The sequence below is a fragment of the Adiantum capillus-veneris genome, chromosome 21 (genome assembly GCF_014529385.1).
Source record: "Adiantum capillus-veneris isolate H3 chromosome 21, ASM1452938v2, whole genome shotgun sequence".
Classification (NCBI taxonomy): domain Eukaryota; kingdom Viridiplantae; phylum Streptophyta; class Polypodiopsida; order Polypodiales; family Pteridaceae; genus Adiantum; species Adiantum capillus-veneris.
In genome coordinates, this window is record NC_140951.1 from 22,679,485 (window position 1) to 22,703,150 (window position 23,666).

Below are 23,666 nucleotides of genomic sequence, written 5' to 3' on the forward strand. Positions count from 1 at the left end.
GCCTTTTTCTGTCGTTCTGGAGACTTCTGCAAAGTCTCGCGAGCCTTGGCAGAAGCCGTATCCAAATCTCACGTATATTCATCCACTTCAAAAATCTTATCTTTCGTGCTTAGGAACGATGGAACGTTCGCACCACCTTCAACAATCTCAAATGGCGCCTTCCCCGTCGAAGAGTGTATCGTCTTATTGTAGGCAAATTCCACCAAAGGTAAGTACTTTTCCCATTGAGTCTTTTGATCCGAGATGTAAGACTTCAATAAATCTAGAACCACTGAATTTGCAGTTGTCCATCAGTCTACGGGTGGAACGATGACGAGAACTGCAACCGCGTGCCAATGTTCTCCCAAATTGCCTTCCAAAACAAACTCGTAAATCTGGGGTCTCTATTGGAGACAATCGTCTCAGGCATGCCATGTAATCTGAAGATCTGGGCCACAAACAATCTCGCTAAGTGATCCGGCTTGACTGTTTTCTTCAATGGAATGAAATGAGCCTGTTTGCTAAATCTGTCAATAACAGTCCAGATACCATCGTGACCACTCTGTGTTCTCGGGAGATCAAAAATGAAATCCATTGCAATACTTTCCCAGGGGCAGGTGGGTATGGGTAAAGGCTGTAACAATCCCTATGCTTTATGCATGTCAAACTTTACCTTCTGGAATACTAAGCAAGTGCGCACAAACTCTTCCTCATCCTTTTTGAGTCTCGAGCAAAAGAAGCATCTCTCTACCCCCTTCATGGTGGTAGCAATGCCGCGATGACCCGTAAAATGTGGACAGTGGCATTCAGTCATAACCTTTTCCCTCAACGGCTGTGTAACGCACAACATGATCTTTCTCATCAAGTAGCCATCCCGAATGGAGTACCCTGCTATTGTCTCCCCATCCCGTATCCGTGTGAAAATATCCGAAAAATCTGTATCTGTGGCATACTGGTCAACCATATCCTCGAAGCTCCTATGATGTATCGCGGAAATAGCCAGAACCAACAGTTTCCAAGACAAAGCATCTACCACCACATTCTTCTGTCCCTGAACATGGACAATCTCGAAGTGAAACTGTGACAAGGTGTTCGCCCACCGCATCTGCTTTTCCGAAAGCTGCTTCTGTGACTAGAAGTAGCGCAAACTCTGATGGTCTGTAAAGACAGTAAAATCTGCTCCGAGTAGGTAATGCCGCCACTGAGTAAGAGCATGGATAACCGCCAAAAGCTCTTTCTCATAAATCTGTGCTGTCATCTCCGGCCTAGAGAACAATCAGCTCTCGTAAGCAATGACATGGCCTTCTTGCATTAAGACCGCACCCAGACTACGACCACAAGCATCACAATATACTTCAAATGACTTCTGCAAGTCCGGCAAAGTCAAAATTGGTCCCGTAGTCAATTTCTCTTTCAATGTCTGAAAGGCAGTCACCTCTGTGGATCCCCACGAGAAAGGGCCTCCTTTCTGTGTCAAGATATGCAAAGCGGAAGCAACCTCTGCAAACTTTCGTATGAACCGCATGTGTACGAACACAGTCCCAAGAAGCTTCTAACTTCATGGACATTCTTCAAATCGGGCCAATCACATATCGTCTCTATCTTGGCCGGATCCATTTGCACTCCTCCTGCTGAGACAATGTGTCCCAAAAAGTGTATCTCTGGTAGAAAAAATTCACTTTTCTTTGCATTAATCACTGATAATGCCTGAAAGACCTGAAGCAGATGATCTTTGTGTTCTACCTCATTCTTGGAGAAAACAATGATATCGTCAAAGAAAGTGCCAACAAATAGCATGTACTCTTGAAAAATCATGTCCATCATCAGATTAAATATCACAGGAGCATTGGTTAAGCCATAAGGCATCAGCAATAACTCAAATAACCCAAAAGTAGTCCGAAAGGCTGTCTTGTAGACGTATCCCGGCGCGATTCGGATCTGATGATATCGACTCTTCAGATCAATCCTGCTAAAGCACGAGCATCCCTATAACCTGTCGAGTATATCATCGATCCTAGGAATCGGAAATCTGTTCTTGATGGTGATTTTGTTGAGAGCTCTATAATCGATGCACATTCTCCGAGATCCGTCTTTCTTCAAAACCAACAACACTGGAGAGCAATACGGTGAAGTACTAGACTGGACAAGATCCTTTTCCAAGAGATCTTTCACTTGGTTCATAATCTCTTCATTCTGTGCTCGCCTCACACGATAAGGTGGCCGGTTCGGTGGTGTGCTTCCAGGTATCAGATCAATGGTATGAACTTCAGGACGAGCAGGTGGTAACTCGCCTGGTAGGCCCTCTGAGAAGCAATCGGCGTGAGAGTAGAGAAAATCTTGGCGTTCTTTATCAAGTTTAGACATATTTGTCCTATTCTTATCGGTCAATTCTTTCATAAAGATCGAGCAAACAAACAGACTGGATTTCATTACTTTTGAAATGGCCGAAGCCGATACAATAGGGACAGACTCGCCCTTCAATTTAATATCAAGTACAATGGTCTGCCCTTCTCTGTAGTCAAAGTCGCTTTTCTCGCCCGATAATCGACCACGGCGTTGTTCTTGTGCTACAAGGGAATCCCTAAGAGAACATCACAACCCTCCAAGGGCATTATGAAGAAGTCCTCATTCCCCAAATACCCCTGACAATGCAACCAAGTTTGCCAATGACAGGTGTAATGGCTACGTCCCTGCCAAGTGCCGCTACAACTGCCTCCGCAAGTGGTCCCATCCGATCGGGAGTGATCTCGAGCCGCACCACCGATTCCGGTGAAATGAAGTTGGCCTTGGCTCCTCCATCAAAGAAGATCGGGGCCTCTTGATCTTCCACTTTGCCCCAAGCTCGGCAAAGTTCTGTACTCTCATCCATGGTGTTGGGAACGGTACCCACACAATCTGGAACCAGTCCCGTTTTCATCTTGCCTTTTCGTCCATGTTCCTCAGCTGCTCTCGAACTCTTAGGCCTGTCGTCGTACTTATCATTCTGTTCTTTTTATGCCTTTTTAGGCAACTTCGCAGAGATATGTCCATGTTCCCCGCATCCAAACCACTTCCCCTCCCTGATGAATCGAGCTCGCTCTTGAGGAGTAAGCTTGGGTCGTGCATCCTTTTTCTCTGGGTTCCTCTTTCTTTCTACTTTCATTCCGAGAAGTCTGTTCGGCTCGTTGTGTCATGGCCTCATCTGTGGGGTAGGTCAGACTGTCAGAGTGAATGGCAAAGCCCCGCTTCGCATGACTCATCAACTCTTGAATAGAAGCTGACTTATGCTCCAAGCAGTGATCTCGGATCTCTGTAGGTAGACCCAAGGTAAACCGCTCAATCTGTTCTCTGAACAAGATCTTCTTGAATGAAGAGGCAGGTAGAAAAGAGCTCCAGAATCTTTCACAGTAACCATTGATTGTATCTTTCTTGGTCATCCGAAGATGGTTCCAAGCAGATCGTATATCTTGTTCATACTCTTGCGTCAACCAAGAAGAAATAAAAAGCCTCTTAAATTTCAGCCATTTAACTGGCTCAGTCTTGTTTAAAAGAAGCCTGGACCACCAAGTGCGAGCATTCCCCTTAGAGTAAGAGGCAGCTCTCCGAATCTTGGAGTGCTCTGAGTAGCGTCCTCCCGCGAAAGCGATGTCAAAGTGTTGTATAAAAGACAAAGCCTTCGAAGCATCTGAGTATCCTAAAAAAGTATCAAATTTAATCGAGTGTGCACCTTCCTTAAACTCTCGGACTTTCTTGCTTTTATCTTCGAGAAAGTCATACTGGTTAGCTTTATAAAAATTCTTCTTGTTCGCATAAAAGTTTCCGTCATCGGAATCTGAACTGTCTGTAGAGGAGTCCTCAGTAGAACTGTCAGTCTCTGGGCAAGATTTAGACCTCTTTGCCTTTTCCTTGCCCTTTCCGAAGCGTTGTTTCTTGCTTCGCTCTTTATCTTTTCTGTCTTCTTCGCTCGAATCTGAAGAGCTAGAAGAACTGTTAGAAGAAGAAGAAGAAGAACTGGATACTCCCTCAAAGTGAACACGCTTCTTCTGTTTCTTTGCTTTGTCAAATGTCGACTAACGACCCAAATAACCCGGGAAGTCAATGCTTTTCTTCTGCTTTTTGCCGTGCTTTTTGGCTTTCGTTTGCGCGTCAAAAAGTTGAGCAATCCGTGCATCAACCACCTCTTCTAATTCCCTCTCTAAATATTTCTTGTGAGCAGAAGGTTTCTTGAGAGCGGGTTTCGGGGGTGGTGTAGTGGTTTTCTGCCACTGCTCGTGCACATCCTGAAAAGAAGTCTCGCTCATATACTTTGCAAAATTTGGGTCCTTCGCAAAATTGAGCATCATCTTCGTTGCATCGCCGATCAATTGACGACGCTCCATCTCTCGTCGCTCCGCCTGAGTAGGCCGAGGCGGGCCATACTCTCTGCCGGAATCTTCGTTGTGATCCCTGCCCGCATCTCCAGATGCAAAGGGAGTGGAATGATCCTTGCGTGAAGCCATAGGTGCCGCGGAAAAAACAAATTGGGGATCAGATTTCCCGTAGAAGAGAAATCGGTCGTGCTCTGATACCATTGTAACAGACTTGGACACTCCAAGTCAAGAATCAATCACCACAGCACCAAATAACCACTTCAAAACAATCCACAGATCACAATAGATTTGCACTGGCCCGGCGGAGTTCCGTGCCTAGAGATATTGGCCCCAAAGACTGGCGCCCCTTTCGGTATTTCTTTATGTATTAAATCAATGTCAAAGTACAAAGAGCAGTTAGGGTTTCACTCTCAGACTCTGCGTCCAGATGCTCTGCAGAGTGAGCCCTAAACCACTAATTTAAAGGTTACAAGGGATGCCAAAAAGCAGAGCCCCAAAAGCTGCAGATCAAAAGCAAGTGTTCTCTCTCACAAGCTCTCTCTATGGCTTTTGTAAAAATAAAGCAGAGCAACTTTTTCTCTCTCTCCCCCCTTGGATGGAGTCATAAAGCAAAATTGCGTAGAAAATCAGCCCCACTTGAGTCGCTGGTAGCTTTTTTTCAGCCCTAAAAATCCGGCGCAATTTCCAGAATTACCATACTGCTGCCACGTGGCATATCAGCCACCAGATTAGGGTTTCCAGCCACTTTAGGGTTTCAGCCAGCAGTTAGGGTTAGGGTGATAAAATCATTAGGTTGAGTTAACTAATAAAATAAAAGCAATGCAATTCTCTCTCTCTCTCATGCTCAATTTGCGTAGACAAAAAGCAGTTGACGCAAAAGCTGAAAATCCAGCCCGTAAATCCCGCCGCAAATGTACTGCTGCCACGTGGCATTTCTGCCACCAGAATTAGGGTTTCAGCCACAGTTAGGATTTCAGCAGCAGTTAGGGTTAGGGTTTCCAGAATTAGGATTTTTGGAGATTAGGGTTACTGGCAAAAATTAGGGTTTGCAGGTTTTAGGGTTTTTGCAGAGTAGCCACGTCATCACTTTGTGACATACGCCCCTCTTGAAAGCATTGTCATCGCCCTCGATTACGCCTGCAAAACAGACAGAGGCCATAAACCGTCTTAGCAAACACTGACTGTTAGTACCTACCTACTAGGAACACACATTTAGCACATGTACCAATCGACAGTCACATCACACGACATCACAAGACCACTAGACATCACATGACATTCAACATTCATTCGGCTCTTAGACCATGATTTATCGGCAATGTAGCTAGCAATGGCATCTAGATCCAATCGGGACCTCATCGATGTACGATTGACTAACCACTACTGCAACCATGTCTATTCGAGATCAATCAGACCAAAATGCTGCAGTCATTTCGTCTATCAATTCTTGCACTTAAGAGAAGTCAAGAACAAATCAATATCATAATCAGGAATTCCATTTTATAAAGTCATATAGCAGAATACTGTCAGCTTTCAGTATCCCTGAAGCTCAAAGAGACATCAGTGAATCTAGTATCTAAATCAAGGCATCTGTTGACAAAGGAGCGGAGTGACTCCCCTCTTGTGCATCCCACTGCACCAGATCTCCGGCCAAGCTGAATTCCGGGTTCCATTTGGAGTAGACTATGCTAAACCAAAAGCATCGAGGTAAAGTTTCACAATCTGAGGAGTCTCTGCAAGGTCCTCCTCCTCCATCCACTTCGCATCTAGTGCAGAATAGTTCATGAACTTAACCAAGAACCACCTTCGAACTTTACCTTTATTCTTCGTATCCTTATGTGCCAAAATCTGTTCAGGGACAAGGATATCCTCGTTTTCTTCCACTTCGCGTTGCTCATCAGGCTCCCCATCATAAGGTACATCACCTTTAAAAGGCTTCAAGAGACTCACATGGAATGCATTGTGAATCCTCCAAGTATCAGGCAGTTTCATTCGGAAGGAGACATCATTTATCTTTTCAATGATCTGGAAAGGTCCGTAGTATCGCATACTAAGCTTTGGAAAAAGCCTCTCCTTTACCTTTTTCTTTCTCAGGCGTGCCTTCTCAAAATGTAAGAGCACCCAATCATCCTCCTTCAATTTCAAGTCATAACGATGGCGATCCACTGCCTTTTACTGTCATTCTTCAGATTTCTACAAAGTCTCGCAAACCTTGGCAGAAGTCGTATCTAAGTCTCGTGTATATTCATACGCTTCAAAAATTTTATCTTTCGTGCTAGGAAGGGTGGAACATTCGCAGCAACTTCAACAATCTCAAATGGCGCCTTTCCTGTCGAAGAGTGTATTGTGTTGTTGTAGGCAAATTCCACCAAGGGTAGGTACTCTTCCCATTGAGTCTTCTGATCCGAGAAGACTTCAATAAATCTAGAACCACTGAATTTGCAATCTCAGATTGCCTATCAGTCTGCGGGTGGAACGATGACGAGAACTGCAACCGCGTGCCAGTGTTCTCCCAAATTACCTTCCAAACAAACTCGTAAATCCGGGGTCTCTGTCGGAGACAATCGTCTCAGGCATGCCATGTAATCTGAAGATCTGGGCCACAAACAGTCTCGCTAAGTAATCCGGCTTGACTTTTTTCTTTACTGGAATGAAATGAGTCTATTTGCTAAATCTGTCAATAACAGTCCAGATTCCATCGTGACCACTCTGTGTTCTCGGGAGATCAAAAAATGAAATCCACTGCAATACTTTACCAAGGGCGGGTGGGTATGGGTAAAGGCTGTAACAATCCTTGTGCTTTATGCCTGTCAAACTTGACCTTCTGGCATACTAAGCGACTGCGCATCCTTTTTGAGTCTCGGCCAAAAGAAGTATCTCTGTACCCCTTTCATGGTGGTAGCAATGCCGCGGTGACCCGTAAAAGGTGGACAGTGGCATTCAGTCATAACCTTTTCCCTCAACGGTTGTGTAACGCACAACATGGTTTTTCTAATCAAGTAGCCATCCCGAATGGAATATCCCTACTGTCTTCCCATCCCGTATCCGTGTGAAAACGCCTGCAAAATCTGTAGCTGTGGCATACTGGTCGACCATATCCTCGAAGCTCCTATGATGTATTGCAGAAATAGCCAGAACCAACAGCTTCCGAGACAAAGCATCTGCCACCACATTCTTCTCTCCCTGAACATGGACAATCTTGAAGTGAAACTGTGACAAGATGTTCGCCCACCGCATCTGCCTTTCCAAAAGCTGCTTCTGTGACAAGAAGTAGCGCAAACTCTGATGTCTGTAAAGACAGTCAAATCCGCTCTGAGTAGGTAATGCCGCCACTGAGTAAGAGCATGGATAACCGCAAAAGATCTCTCATAAATCTGTGTTGTCATCTCCGGCCTTGAGAACAATCGGCTCTCGTAAGCAATGGCATTGCCTTCTTGCATTAAGACCGCACTCTACGACCACAAGCATCACAATATACTTCAAATGACTTCTGCAAGTCCAGCAAAGTCAAAATTGCTCCCGTAGTCAATTTCTCTTTCAATGTCTGAAAGGCAGTCACCTCTGTGGATCCCCATGAGAAAGGGACTCCTTTCTGTGTCAAGATATGCAAAGGGGAAGCAACCTTTGCAAACTTTCGAATGAACCGCCCGTAGTACGAACACACTCCCAAGAAGCTTGTATTACCTTCATGGACATTCTTCAAATCGGGCCAATCATGAATAGCCTCTATCTTGGCTGGATCCATTTGCACTCTTGCTGCTGAGACAATGTGTCCCAAAAAGTGTATTTCTAGTAGGAAAAATTCACTTTTCTTTGCATTAATCACTAAATTGTGATCCCGTAATGCCTGAAAGACCTAAAGCAGATGATCTTTGTGTTCTGCCTCATTCTTGGAGAAAACAATGATATCATCAAAGAAAGTGCCAACAAATAGCCTGTACTCTCGAAAAATCCTGTCCATCATCCGGTTAAATGTCGCAGAAGCATTGGTTAAGCCCAAAAGGCATCACCAAAAACTCAATAACCCAAAAGTCGTCCAAAAAGCTGTCTTGTAGACGTCTCCCGGCGCGATTCTGATCTGATGATATCCACTCTTCAGATAAATCCTGCTAAAGCACGAGGATCCCTGTAATCTGTCGAGTATATCATCGATCCTAGGAATCAAAAATCTTTTCTTGATAGTGATTTTGTTCAGAGCTCTATAATCGATGCACATTCTCCAAGATCCGTCTTTCTTCAAAACCTTCTTCAAAACCAACAACACTGGAGAGCAATACGGTGAAGTACTAGGCTGGACAAGACCCTTTTCCAAGAGGTCTTTCACTTGGTTCATAATCTCTTCATTTTGTGCTCGGCTCACACGATAAGGTGGCCGGTTCGGTGGTGTGCTTCCAGGTATCAGATCAATAGTATGATCTTCAAGACGAGCAGGTGGTAACTCGCCTGGTGTCACGTGACACATCCAACTCTATGTGTCTGTGGACAAGCTACAGTATGACCAGGGTTCAGTCAATCAAGTCAGTCTAGATTTAGAAGTGATCTGGCCATTTTGTGAGTCTATTCATAGACCGTGCATGACCAGTCACTTAGTGTAGATGCATATCCTCCGGTTGCACACAGCATGATCATCAGTATTCCCTTCAGAATCCATCAGATTCAGTCAGGGGAATTTTCCAATGCATTTAGCCTATTTTTTCTATTTTTGGTATTTTGACTTATTATTTTTAAGTGACTTTCCAACAAAAGTAGGTAGGGCAATTTTGTTCAGTTAATATATAAGCAAACCCAAGTTAGCACTTTCTGGCAGAAGAGGCAGCAGGAGCACACGCTCAACAGGCACCTTCTCAGCAGAACCCCTCAAGAGACCTAGCGTTTTTGGAGGAGTCAGCCTTGCGTTTTTCTGCATCCATCAACCTAGCGTTTTTGCATGAAGAACCAGCCATGGCGCTTTTGCACAGCTGATCAGCCCCGCCAACCACGGCAGACAGAAGGTCAGCCTAGCGTTTTGCATTTGCAGAACATCCGGCGACAATAGCAGATTTTCAGCCCTAGCGTTTTTGCATCTGCCAGCAACCTCAGCATTTTGCAGATCTATCGCGACAGAATCAGCCCTGGGACCAGCGTTTTCAGTTTCCAGCAGTTAGACTTCGCAGATCAAGTCCCGAACCTCGCAGATCTCACCTTCCCGCAGCAGTTCCTCGCCGCATGGTCAGTTTCCGCAAGGTTTACAGTTTCAACCCAGAAAACGAAGATTTCAGCATCTGCGTTTAAAGCACGTCGTCATCGCATCATCGTCATCGACATAGAGTCATAATTCAGCAGACAGAACATTTGTAGATTTCAACCCATAGCGTTTTTGGACAGCAATAGAAGACCACAGATTTCAGCCCTAAAGATGTCGTCATCATCCACCTCGTCATCGTTGACATAGCCTAGACTTGCATCAGTCTCATGCATACCATTTGTGCCAGATTGTGCAATCATAAGTAGACCACTCTCGCCGACAAGAGTGGGGCCTTCGGAGGAGGGTTTTACAACGTCTCTGGTGTCGTATCTCTCTTCTCTCGTATCTCTCTTGCACGCACAGAATCCATTCACTTTGTTTGTGATCATAGCACTCTCTCATTTAGAACGGAAGGTTGTACCTTCCATAAGAACTAAAAGGAACCTTGAGCACTGTTCGGAGCACTCATCTTGAGCAAAGCGCAAACAATCATTCCGCTGCACATAACACCTGGTAGGCCCTCTGAAAAGCAATCGGCTGAGTGGAGAAAATCTTGGCGTTCTTTATCAAGTTTAGACATATTTGTCCTATCCTTGTCACGTGACACATCCAACCCTATGTGTCCGTGGACAAGCTACAGCATGATCGGGGTTCAGTCAGTCCAGTCGGTCTAGATTAGAAGTGATCTGGCACTTTTTGTGAGTCTATTCATAGACCGTGCATGCCCAGTCACTTGGTATAGATGCATATCCTCCAGTTGACACAGCATGATCATCAGTATTCCCTTCAGAATCCATCAGATTCAGTCAGGGGAATTTTCCAATGCATTTAGCCTATTTTCCCTATTTTTGACATTTTTCACTTATTATTTCTCCCCGCTCAACAGGCACCTTCTCAACAGGAACCCCTCAAGACCACAAGCACCTAGCGTTTGCAGATTCCCTCTCCAAACCTGGCGTTTTTGGACATCCTCAGTAGTACCTCCCCATTCCTAGCGTTTTGCATAGCGCCAGCACCCCCCAGATCCCTAGCGTTTTTCAGCCCTTGCATCATCGCCAAGTTCCAGACAACCTAGCGTTTTTGGTAACGATACAAGGCAGCCCAGCGTTTTTGGTTTTCAGCCTCAATCGCATCAGATGGTCAACGTTTTCAGCCCTATTGGACAGCAGCAGATTCAGCCCTAGTTGGTTGCAGAAGACCCCCATTTTCAGCCCTCGAAAACGCAGCCAAAACAGTCATTTTCAGCCACCGAAACAGCCCCGAAATTCAGCAGATAGAAGACCACAGATTTCAGCCCCAAAGTCGTCGTCGTCATCCCCGTCGTCGTCATCGGCATAGTCCCAGATTGCATCGGTCCATTGCATCCGCATTGTACCACTTGTGCAATCAATAAGTAGACCACTCTCGCCGACGAGAGTGGGGCCTTCGGAGGAGGGTTCTACAACGTCTCTGGTGTCGTATCTCTCTTCTCTCTCTATCTCTCAGTCTCATACACTTGCACGCACAGTGTCCATTCACTTTGTTGTGATCATAGCACTTTCCATTAAGAACGGAAGGCTCTCCCTTCCATAAGAACTAGAAGGAACCTTGAGCACAGTTCGGAGCACTAATCTAGAGCAAAGCGCAAACAATCATTCCGCTGCACCTAGCATTGGTATCAGAGCTTTGGAAGTGTTCTGTATCACTCAAGGAAAGAACCACAAGAATCACAAGAATATTTTTTACTTGTTGCGGTCGCACGAACCCAAGTTCGCTTGGTCGCGTCGATTCCTAATCGTGTTTTTGAAGAGTGACAGGAATCCCAAGAAAGAAGGGCTTGTCCAACCTCCCCTTGTGTCTCTTTTCACTCATTGAGAGCGGACTGTGCACTTAGCAGTGATCTCGGATCTCTGTAGGTAGACCCAAGGTAAACCACTCAATCTGTTCTCTGAACGAGATCTTCTTGAATGAAGAGACGGGTAGAAAACAGCTCCAGAATCTTTCACAATAAGCATTGATTGTATCTTTCTTGGTCATCCGAAGATTGTTCCAAGCAGCTCGTATATCTCATTTATATTCATGAGTCAACCAAGAAGAAATAAAAAGCTTCTTAAATTTCAGCCATTTAACTGGCGCAGTCTTGTTTAAAAGAAGCGTGGACCACCAAGTACGAGCATTCCTCTTAAAGTAAGAGGCAGCTCTCCGAATATTGGAGTGCTCTGAATAGCGTCCTCCCGCGAAAGCGATGTCAAACTGCTGTAAAAAAGACAAAGCCTTCGAAGCATCTGAGTATCCTGAAAAAGTATCAAACTTGATCGAGTGGCCACCTTCCTTAAACTCTCGGACTTTCTTGCTTTCATCTTCGAGAAAGTCATACTGGTTGGCTTTGTAAAAATTCTTCTTGTTCGCATAAAAGTTTCTGTTGTCAGAGTCTGAAATGTCCGTAGACGAGTCCTCTGTAGAAGTGTCACTCACTGGGCGAGACTTAGACTTCCTTGCCTTTTTCTTGCCCTTTCCGAAGCGTTGTTTCTTGCTTCGCTTTTTGCTTTTCCTGTCTTCTTCGCTCGAGTCTGAAGAGCTAGAAGAACTGTCAGAAGAAGAAGAAGAAGAACTGGGTAGGTCTTCAAACTTGACGCGCTTCTTCAATTTATTTGCCTTGTCAAATGTCGACCTACGACCCAAATATCCCGAGAAGTCAATGCCTTTCTTCTGCTTTTTGCCGTGCTTTTTGCCTTTCTTTTGCACGTCGAAAAGCTGCGCAATCCGTGCATCAACCACGTTCTCCAGTTCCTTCTCCGTATATTTCTTAGAGGTAGAAGGTTTCTTGAGGGCGGGTTTCGGGAGTGGTGTTGTGGTTCTTTGCCACTCCATCTGTACCTCTTCTAAAGAGGTCTGGTTCATATATTTTGCCATCTTCGGGTCCTTGGCAAAATTGAGCATCATCTTTGTTGCATCATCAATCAATTTTCAACGCTCCATCTCTTGCTGCTCCGCTGGAGTAGGCCTAGCCGAGCAATACTCCGTGCCGGAATCATCGTTGTGATCCCTGCCCGCATCTCCAGATGCAAAGGGAGTCGACTGATCATTGCCTGAAGCCATAGGTGCCGCGGAAAAAAAAAATTCGGGGATCGGATTTCCCGTAGAAGAAAAATCGGCCGTGCTTTGATACCACTGTAACAGACTTGGACACTCCAAGTCAAGAATCAACCGCGACAGCACCAAATAACAACTTCAAGACAACTCACAGATCACAATAGATTTGCATTGGCACGGCGGAGTTCCGTGCCTAGAGATATTGGCCCCAAAGATTGGCGCCCCTTTCGGTATTTCTTTTTATATTAATCACATCAAAGTACAAGAGAGTGGCTAGGGTTTCACTCTCAGACTCTACGTCCAAATGCTCTCAGAAGTGAGGCCCTCACCACTAATTTAAAGGTTACAAGGGATGCCCAAAAGCAAAGCCCCAAAAGCTTCAAATCAAAAGCAATTGCTCTCTCTCTCTCTCACAGAGAGTCAAAACTTGAAAGCAAAAGCATTCTCTCTTTCTCAATTGCTCTCTCTCTCTCTCACAGAGAGTCAAAACTTGAAAGCAAAAGCATTCTCTCTCTTTCTCATTAAGTAGAGAAAAAGCGAATTTGCGTCGCTCATCATTTTCAAAAAAAAAAAAAAAATCAAGCCTCCGCGATTTCCGAAAATTAGGATTTCTAGTAGAAATTAGGGTTTGCAGGAATTTTAGGGTAGTTTCTGCTGTCCGCCACGTTTTCACTTTGTGACATACCCCCCTCTTGAAAGCATTGTAATCGACCGCGATTACGCCTGCAAAACCGACAAAAGCCATAAACAGTCTTAGCAGACACTAACTGTTAGTACCTACGTACTAGGAACACACATCTAGCACATGTACAAAATCGACAGTCACATCACACGACATCACATGACATTCAACATTCATTCGGATCTTAGACCATGATTTATCGGCAATGTAGCTAGCAATCACATCTAGGTCCAATCGAGACCTCATCGATGTCTGATTGACTAACCCCTATTGCAACCATGTCTATTCGAGATCAATCAGACCAAAATGCTGCAGTCATTTCGGCTATCAGTTCCTGCACTCACAAGAAGTCAAGAACAAATCAGTATCATTATCAGGAATTCCATTTCATAAAGTCATCCAGCAGAATACTGTCAGTTCTCAGTATCCCTGAAGCTCAAAGAGACATCAGTGACTTTAGTATCAAAATCGAGGCATCTGTTGACAAAGGAGCGGAGTAACTCCCTCTTGTGCATCCCACTGCACCAGATCTTCGGCCAAGCTGAGTTTCTGGGTTCCGTTTGGAGTAGACTATGCTAAACCAAAACATCGAGGTAAAGTTTCACAATCCGAGGAGTATCTGCTAGGTCCTCCATCCACTTCGCATCAAATGCAGGAAAGTTCTTGAATTTAACCAAGAAACGCCTTCGGACTTTACCTTTCTTAGTATCCGTATGTGCCAAAATCTATTCAAGAACAAGGGTCTCCTCGTTTTCTTCCACTGCGGGTTGCTCATCAGGCTCCCCATCATCAGGCACATCACCCTTAACAGGGTTCAAGAGACTCACATGCAATGCATTGTGAATCCTCCAAGTATCTGGCAGTTTCAATCGGAAGGAGTCATCATTTATCTTGTCAGTGATCTGGAAAGGTCCGTAGTATCGCATACTAAGCTTTGGAAAAAGCTCTCCTTTCCCTTTTTCTTTTGTAGGCGTGCCTTCTCAAAAGTAAGAGCACCCAATCATCCTCCTTCAATTTCAAGTCGCGACGATGGCGATCCGCTTCCTTTTTCTGTCGTTCTTGAGACTCCTGCAAAGTCTCGCGAACCTTGGCAATAGCCATATCCAAATCTCGAGAATATTCATCCGCTTCAAATATCTAATCTTTCGTGCTTAGGAGGGATGGGACCTTCCCAGCACTTTCAACAATCTCACATGGCGTCTTCCCCGTCGAAGAGTGTATCGTGTTATTGTAGGCAAATTCCACCAAAGGTAAGTTCTTTTCCCATTGACTCTTCTGATCCGAGATACAAGACCTCAATAAATCTAAAATCACTGAATTGGCAATCTCAGATTGCCCATCAGTCTGCAAGTGGAACGATGACGAGAACTGCAACTGCGTGCCAATGTTCTCCCAAATTGCCTTCCAAAACAAACTCACAAATCTGGGGTCTCTGCCGGAGACAATCGTCTCAGACGTGCCATGTAATCGGAAAATCATCGTGATCATTCTGTGTTCTTGGGAGATCAAAAATGAAATCCATTGCAATCCTTTCCCAGGGGTGGGTGGGTATGGGTAAAGCCTGTAACAATCCCTGTGCCTTATGCCTGTCAAACTTGACCTTCTGGCATACCAAGCAACTGCGCACAAACTTTTCCACATCCTTTTTGAGTCTCGGCCCAAAGAAGTATCTCTCTACCCCCTTCATGGTGGTAGCAATGCCGCGGTGACCCGTAAAAGGTGGACAGTGCCATTCAGTCATAACCTTATCCCTCAACGGCTGTGTAACGCACAACATAGTCTTTTTCATCAAGTAGCCTTCCCGAAGGGAGTATCCAGCTTCTGTCTCCCCATCCCGTATCCGTGTGAAAATATCTGCAAAATCTGTATCCGTGGCATACTGATCGACCATATCCTCGAAGCTCCTATGATGTATCGCGGAAACAGCCAAAACCAACGGTTCCGAGACAAAGCATCTGCCACCACATTCTTCTGTCCCTGCACATGGACAATCTCGAAGTGGAACTGTGACAAGATGTTCGCCCACCGCATCTACTTTTTCGAAAGCTACTTCTGTGACAAGAAGTAGCGCAAACTCTGATGGTCTGTAAAGACAGTAAAATCCGCTCCGAGTAGGTAATGCCGCCATTGAGTAAGAGCATGGATAACCGCAAAAAGCTCTTTCTCATAGATATGTGTTGTCATCTCCGGCCTAGAGAACAAACGGCTCTCGTAAGTTATGGCATGGCCTTCTTGCATCAAGACCGCACCCAGACTACGACCACAAGCATCACAATATACTTCAAATGACTTCTGCAAGTCCGGCAAAGTCAAAATAGGTCCCGTAGTCAATTTCTCTTTCAATGTCCGAAAGGCAGTCACCTCTGTGGGTCCCCACGAAAAAGGTACTCCTTTCTGTGTCAAGGTATGCAAAGGGGAAGCAACCTCTGCAAACTTTCGTATGAACCGCCTGTAGTACGAACACAGTCCCAAGAAGCTTCTAACTTCATGGACATTCCTCAAATCGGGCCAATCACAGATAGTCTCTATCTTGGCCGGGTACATTTGCACTCCTGCTGCTGACACAATGTGTCCCAAAAAGTGTATCTCTGGTAGGAAAAATTCACTTTTCTTTGCATTAATCACTAACTTGTAATCTCGTAATGCCTGAAAGACTTGAAGCAGATGATCTCTGTGTTCTGCCTCATTCTTGGAGAAAACAATGATGTTGTCAAAGAAAGTGCCAACAAATAGCATGTACTCTCGAAAAATCCTGTCCATCATCTGGTTAAATGTCGCAGGAGCATTGGTTAAGCCAAAAGGCATCACCAAAAACTCAAATAACCCAAAAGTCGTCCGAAAAGTTGTCTTGTAGACATCTCCTGGCGCTATCCTGATCTAATGATATCCACTCTTCAAGTCAATCCTGCTGAAGCACGAGGATCCCTGTAACCTGTCAAGTATATCATCGATCGTAGGAATCGGAAATCTGTTCTTGATGGTGATTTTGTTGAGAGCGCTATAATCGATGCACATTCTCCAAGATCCGTCTTTCTTCAAAACCAACACACTGGAGAGCAATACGGTGAAGTACTAGGCTCGACAAGACCCTTTTCCAAGAGGTCTTTCACTGGGTTCATAATCTTTTCATTCTGTACTCGGCTCACACGATAAGGTGGCCGATTCGGTGGCGTGCTTCCAGGTATCAGATCAATGGTTTGATCTTCAAGCCCTCTGAAAAGCAATCGGCATGAGTATGGAGAAAAATATTGGCGTTCTTTTGATCAGGTCAAAACATATCCAACCTTTATCCATCATTCAGTTCCCTCCCAAAAGAATGAGTAAGAAACTGAAGTTCATCAAGTACAATCTCTAAGCCCTTCATTTATCAAAGTCGCTTTCTCGGCCCGGTAGTCAACCGCGGCGTAGTTCTTGTGGTACCAAGGGATCCTGAGTAGAACGTCACTCGCGTGCCCTGAATCGAGGCATCTGTTGACAAAGGAGCGGAGTAACTCTCCTCTTGTGAATCCCACTGCACTAGATCTTTGGCCAAGCTGAGGTTCTGGGTTCCGTTTGGAGTAGACTATGCTAAACCAAAACATCGAGGTAAAGTTTCACAATCCGAGAGTATCTGCTAGGTCCTCCTCCTCCATCCACTTCGCATCAAATGCAGGAAAGTTCTTGAATTTAACCAAGAACCGCCTTCGGACTTTACCTTTCTTCGTATCCGTATGTGCAGGAATTAGGGTTTCTGGCAAAAATTAGGGTTTGCAAGAATTTTAGGGTAGTTTCTGTTGTCCGCCACGTCATCACTTTGTGACAGTCCCTTCCAAGATTTCGGATGCTATTGGCGATCTCCGTCGACGCCATACGGTTCAGTACCAGTACCTCACTTTGAAAAGGAGGGGATGTCACGTGGCACATCCAACCCTATGTGTCCGTGGACAAGCTTCAGCATGATCAGGGTTGAGTCAGTCCAGTCAATCTAGATTAGAAGTAATCTGGCACTTTTTGTGAGTCTATTCATAGACCGTGCATGCCCAGTCACTTGGTATAGATGCATATCCTCCAGTTGCACACAGCATGATAATCAGTATTCCCTTCAGAAACCATCAGATTCAATCAGGGGAATTTTCCAGTGCATTTAGCCTATTTTCCCTATTTTTGACATTTTTCACTTATTTTTTTAAGTGACTTTCCAACAAAAGTAGGTAGGGCAATTTTGCTAAGAAAATATATAAGCAAACCCAAGTTAGCACTCAATGGCAGAAGAGGCAACAGGAGCTCCCCGCTCAACAGGTACCTTCTCAGCAGGAACCCCTCAAGACCACAAGCACCTAGCGTTTGCAGACTCCCTCTCCAAGCCTGGAGTTTTTGGACATCCTCAGCAGTACCTCCCCATTCCTAGCGTTTTGCATCGCGCCAGCACCCCCCAGATTCCTAGCGTTTTTCAGCCCTTGCATCATCGCCATGTTCCAAACAACCTAGCGTTTTTGGTAACGATACAAGGCAGCCCAGCGTTTTTGGTTTTCAGCCTCAATTGCATCAGCTGGTCAGCGTTTTCAGCCCTATTGGACAGCAGCAGATTCAGCCCTAGTTGGTTGCAGAAGACCCCCATTTTCAGCCCTCGAAAACGCAGCCAAAACAGTCATTTTCAGCCACCGAAACAGCCCCGAAATTCAGCAGATAGAAGACCACAGATTTCAGCCCCAAAGTCGTCGTTGTCATCCCCGTCGTCGTCATCGGCATAGTCCCAAGTTGCATCGGTCCATTGCATCCGCATTGTACCACTTGTGCAATCAATAAGTAGACCACTCTCGCCGACGAGAGTGGGGCCTTCAGAGGAGGGTTTTACAACGTCTCTGGTGTCGTATCTCTCTTCTCTCTCTATCTCTCAGTCTCATACACTTGCACGCACAGTGTCCATTCACTTTGTTGTGATCATAGCATTTTCCATTAAGAACGGAAGGCTCTCCCTTCCATAAGAACTAAAAGGAACCTTGAGCACAGTTCGGAGCACTGATCTAGAGCAAAGCGCAAACAATCATTCCGCTGCACCTAACAATCATTATCGCTCAATTCTTTCATAAAGATCGAGTAAACAAACAGACTGGATTTCATTAATTTAGAAATGGCCCAAGCAGATACAATAGGGACAGACTCGCGCTTCAGTTTATTATCAAGTACAATGGTTCTGCCCTTCTCTGTAGTCAATGTCGCTTTCCTCGCCTGATAATCGACCACACCGTTGTTCTTGTGGTACCAAGGAATCCCTAAGAGAACATCACAACCCTCCAAAGGCATTATGAAAAAGTCCTCATGCCCCAAATACCCCTGACATTGCAACCGAAGTTTGCCAATGACACGTGTAATGGCTAAGTCCCTGCCGGGTGCCGCTAGAACTGCCTCCGCAAGTGGTCCCATCCGATCGGGAGTGATCTCGAGCCGCGCCGCCAATTCCGATGAAATGAAGTTGGCCTTGGCTCCTCCATCAAAGAAGATCAGGGCCTCTTAATCTTTCACTTTGCCCCAAGCTCGGTAAAGTTCTGTACTCTCGTCCATGGTGTTGGAATCGGTACCCACACAATCTGGAACCAGTCTTGTTTTCATCTTGCCGTTTCTGCCACGTTCCTCAGCTGCTCTCGAACTCTCAGGCCTGTCGTCGTCCTTATCATTCTATTCTTTCTGTGCCTTTTTAGGGCACTTCGCGGAGATATGTCCATGTTCCCTGCATCCAAAGCACTTCCCCTCCCTGATGAAGCGAGCTCGCTCCTGAGGAGTAAGCTTGGGTCGTGCATCCTTCTTCTCTAGGTTGCTCTTTCTCTTTCTACGTTCATTCCCGGAAGTCTGTTCGACTCGTTGTGGCATGACCTCATCGGTAGGGTAGGTCAGACTGCCAGAGTCAATGGCAAAGCCCCGCTTCGCATGGCTCATCAACTCCTGAATAGAATGTGACTTCTGTTCCAAGCAGTGATCTCGGATCTCTGTAGATAGACCCAAGGTGAACCGCTCAATCTATTCTCTGAACAAGATCTTCTTGAATGAAGAGGCAGGTAGAAAAGAGCTCGAGAATCTCTCACAGTAAGCATCCACTGTACCTCTCTTGGTCACCCGAAGATGGTTCCAAGCAGCTCGTATATCGCGTTCATACTCTTGCGTCAACCAAGAAGAAATAAAAAGCTTCTTAAATTTCAGCCATTTAACTCGTGCAGTCTTGTTTATAAGAAGCGTGGACCACCAAGTTCGAGCTTTCCCTTAAAAATAAGAGGCAGCTCTCCGAATCTTGGAGTGCTAGGAGTAGCGTCCTCCCGCGAAAGCGATGTCAAACTGCTATATAAAAGACAGTCTTCGAAGCATCTTTGTATCCTGAAAAAGTGTCAAATTTGATCGACTGTCCACCTTCCTTAAACTCTCGGACTTTCTTGCTTTTATCTTCCAGAAAGTCATACTGGTTGGCTTTATAAAAATTCTTCTTGTTCGCATAAAATTTTCCGTCATCAGAGACTAAACTATCCATAGACGAGTCCTCTGTAGAACTGTCAGTCTTTGGGCGAGATTTAGACCTCTTTGCCTTTTTCTTGCCCTTTCCGAAGCGTTGTTTCTTGCTTCGCTTTTTACCTTTTCTGTCTTCTTCGCTCGAACCTGAAGAGCTAGAAGAACTGCCAGAAGAAGAAGAAGAAGAACTAGGTACTCCTTCAAAGTGAACACGCTTCTTCTGTTTCTTTGCTTTGTCAAATGTCGACTGACGACCCAAATAACCCGGGAAGTCAGTGCTTTTCTTCTGCTTTTTGCCGTGCTTTTTGGCTTTCCTTTGCGCGTCAAAAAGTTGAGCACTCCGTGCATCAACCACCTCTTCTAATTCCTTCTCTGAATATTTCTTGTGAGCAAAAGGTTTCTTGAGAGCGGGTCTCGGGGGTGGTGTTGTGGTTTTCTGCCACTGCTAGTGCAGTTCCTAAGAAGAAGTCTCGCTCAAATACATTGCCAATTTCGAGTCCTTCGCAAAATTGAGCATCATCTTCGTTGCATCACCGATCAATTGACGACGCTCCATCTCTCGTCGCTCCGCCTGAGTAGGCCGAGGCGGGCCATACTCTGTCGGAATCTTTGTTGTGATCCCTGCCCGCATCTCCAGATGCAGAGGGAGTCGACTGATCCTTGCGTGAAGCCATAGGTGCCGCGGAAAAAAAAATGGGGATCGGATTTCCCGTAGAAGAGAAATCGACCGTGCTCTGATACCACTGTAACAGACTTGGACACTCCAAGTCAAGAATCAATCACGACAGCACCAAATAACCACTTCAAAACAGTTCACAGTTTACAATAGATTTGCATTGGCCCGACGGAGTTCCGTGCCTAGACATATTGGCCCCAAAGACTGGCGCCCCTTTCGGTATTTCTTTATGTATTAATCAATGTTCACAGTACAGGAGAGCGGTTAGAATTGCACTCTCAGACTCTGCGTCCAGATGCTCTGCAAAGTGTGCCCAAAACCACTTATTTAAAGTTTTACAAGGGATGCCAAAAGCAGAGCCCCAAAAGCTTGAAAATAAAGCAGAACTTTTCTCTCACAAGCTCTCTCTCTCTCTGTAGGCTTTTAATAAAATAAAATCAGTGCAATTCTCTCTCTCTCTCATGCTCAATTTGCGTAGACAAAAATCAGTTGACGCAAAAGCTGAGAATCAAGCCCGTAAATCCCGCAGCAAAATCCGGCGCAAATCCTGGAAGTCCGTACTGCTGCCAGGTGGCATTTCTGCCGTCAGAATTAGGGTTTCAGCCACAGTTAGGGTTTCTGAAGATTAGGGTTTTTGGCAAAAATTAGGTTTGCACATTTTAGGGTTTCTACAAAGTAGCCACGTCATCACTTTGTGAGAGCCTCTTCTACCATAAATGCTAGCACTAGGTTTCTTATGTACTTGCTTATCAAAATTACACTACCTAGTTCCCAATAAAAGTCATTTAAAAATAATAAGTGAAAATTGGCTAAAATAGGGAAAATAGGTCTATGCACTGTAAAAATGCTCTTGATGGGTTCTGATGGAAATCTGATGATCATGCTGTGTGCAACTAGAGGATATGCATCTACTCTAAGTGTCTGGACATGCACGATCTGCGAACAGACTCACAAAAGTGCCAGATCAGTTCCTAATCTAGGCTAACTGAATTGAACTGAACCCTTGCGAAGTAGCTTGTCCACGTACACATAGGGTTAGATGTGCACGTGAAAACCTCACAAATTCCCTTCAGAGAGAGCTGTACCTTGAAGCTTTTGGGCTATTAGGAATGGCTATGCCTAAAGTTATCGATGAATCAGCAAGGTTGACTCTAGTGCGTTACGGACTGCACAAGAGGCGAGCCACTCCACTCCTTTGTCACAGATTGACTAGATTGAATAAAGTCGCTAATTTCTCTTTGAGATTTTAGGATACTGACTAGCTAACAGTATTTTGCGGAACGACTTTATGAATTGTGGGCATTGAATTGGAAACTTCCTTGATTGAAATGAAGACATGTGCTCTTTCATGCGTTAGAGACATGTAGAGAAAGATGAAATGTCTGCACACTTTGTCTTATGGATGATTCGATCTTAGTGCATATGTCAGGTGCAACGAAAGAGAATAAGGATTTGCTCGGATCTAGTACTCCGCACACAAACACAAGAGACACTTTACTTCACTTGAAAAAACTAAACTGAACTGAAAGAAAGAGAGAGAAAAGAGACGACATAGGTATGTCGAGTCCCAACCCTCAAGGGCCCCCTTGCTTTGTTGCCAAAACAAGTACTTTATTCTTGCACAAATGCTACTACAATGATAGTATGCTAATGCTAAGGGGTATTGATGATGTGGTACTTGATGACGACTATGTCGACGACGACGATGATGTCGACGACGGTGTCATCGTCAAGTCCGGGACTGCGATGACTATGACGAAGGTCATCAAGATAGGGATCATCGATGACAATGACAAAGGTGTCGTCATCAAGATAGGGATCTGCGATGACGACCTCGGATGATGATGTCGACAACGATGGTGTCGACGACGACGGCGTCAAGGCTGAAAACTGAAAACGCTAGACTTCCTGCTGGGGATCTGTTGTTGTTGCGGCACTGCGGCTTGGATCCGCAATCGCCGAGTCGCACTAATACTGAAATGCAAAAACACCAGGCTGTCTTGGCTGAAATCTGAAAACGTTGGCTGATCTGCTGAATTTTGAAAACGCAAGGCTGATGTGGGTGTAGATGGGGAATCTGGCGAGGATCTGCAACCGGGTGGGAGCGGGTTCTCGCGAGGCTAAGGGCTGAAACTGAAAACACTGATGGCTGATGGCTGAAAACACTGATTGCTGGAGGCTGAAAACGCTGGGCTAATCCTTGAGAAAACGTTGGGACATGTGGGTGCCTACCTACGCTACGGGTGCCTGCCCTTTTGTGTCCTACTTCTTCTACTTCTACTGAGTGCCCAATGGTTTCTTTTATAGCTCTTTAGCAATTTGCCCTACCTACTTTTCCAACAAACTCATGATTTTTAAAAGGAACTCCAAAAATCACTTATAAATAAATGACCTATAAGAGGTGGTTCACGCAGTAGAAAATGCTCATGCTGAAATGACTGTATTGTGCAAGAGAGGGTATGCAAGTGTGACCGGTCTGGGCATGCACGTCCTACTAGAGGCTCACAAGGTGCCAGGCTAGGTCCTACGCTAAGACTCATGCTAGACTATGGCAGAAGCATGTCCACGTGGCGCAAGTGAAGTGCGCACCTGACATCCCCCCCTGTTCAAAGTGAGGCACAGCTGCCTAACTTCTATCTACACTTCTGATGTTGATTGATGAATGCTTCTGATGCTGTGGATGCATAAACCAATGTAGACTCCTCCAAAACCAGGGACTGGACTGATGGTACTGCTGGTGTTGTGGGTACTGCTGGCAATGCAAACACCATGTAAGGGTCACTGTCCAGCCTTACCACGATGTTCAAATATCAGCTTGGGCTCTATACCAGTTAGTGTTGACTCTGCCTGCTAGCGCAAGAGATGTTCCCCGAACATTGACTGTGGTGAAAACATTACCGGTGTTGATGGACTAAGATTTGGTTCCGGAGTCCTTTCCGAAGGTTCAATGATGAGGGAAATGGATGCACGCTACATGCGAATGCGAACGCAGAAGAGGTTAGGTATCCTGTCTCCAACTCCTTCCATATCGGCATACAAGGCTAGGAGATCTTGGTACTCAAGATCTGGTTTTCGTGTATCCGATGTCGATCTTTCTTCAAAGACATGGCAATGAAGATGGGATCTGGTAGTCCATGGTCGAGACTCAGATTCTTCAAGAAAAAAAATTAGGAGAGGTTCCTTGGGTTCTTGGTTCTGCTTGGGTTCTTT

The 23,666-nt window shown here is 45.2% G+C and overlaps 1 protein-coding gene across 3 annotated transcripts in view; it reads right to left on the reverse strand.

Moving 5' to 3' along the window:
• Positions 1-23,666, reverse strand: part of LOC147430649 (uncharacterized) — a 70,774-nt gene that overhangs the window by 41,925 nt on the left and 5,183 nt on the right. The window lies entirely within an intron of this gene.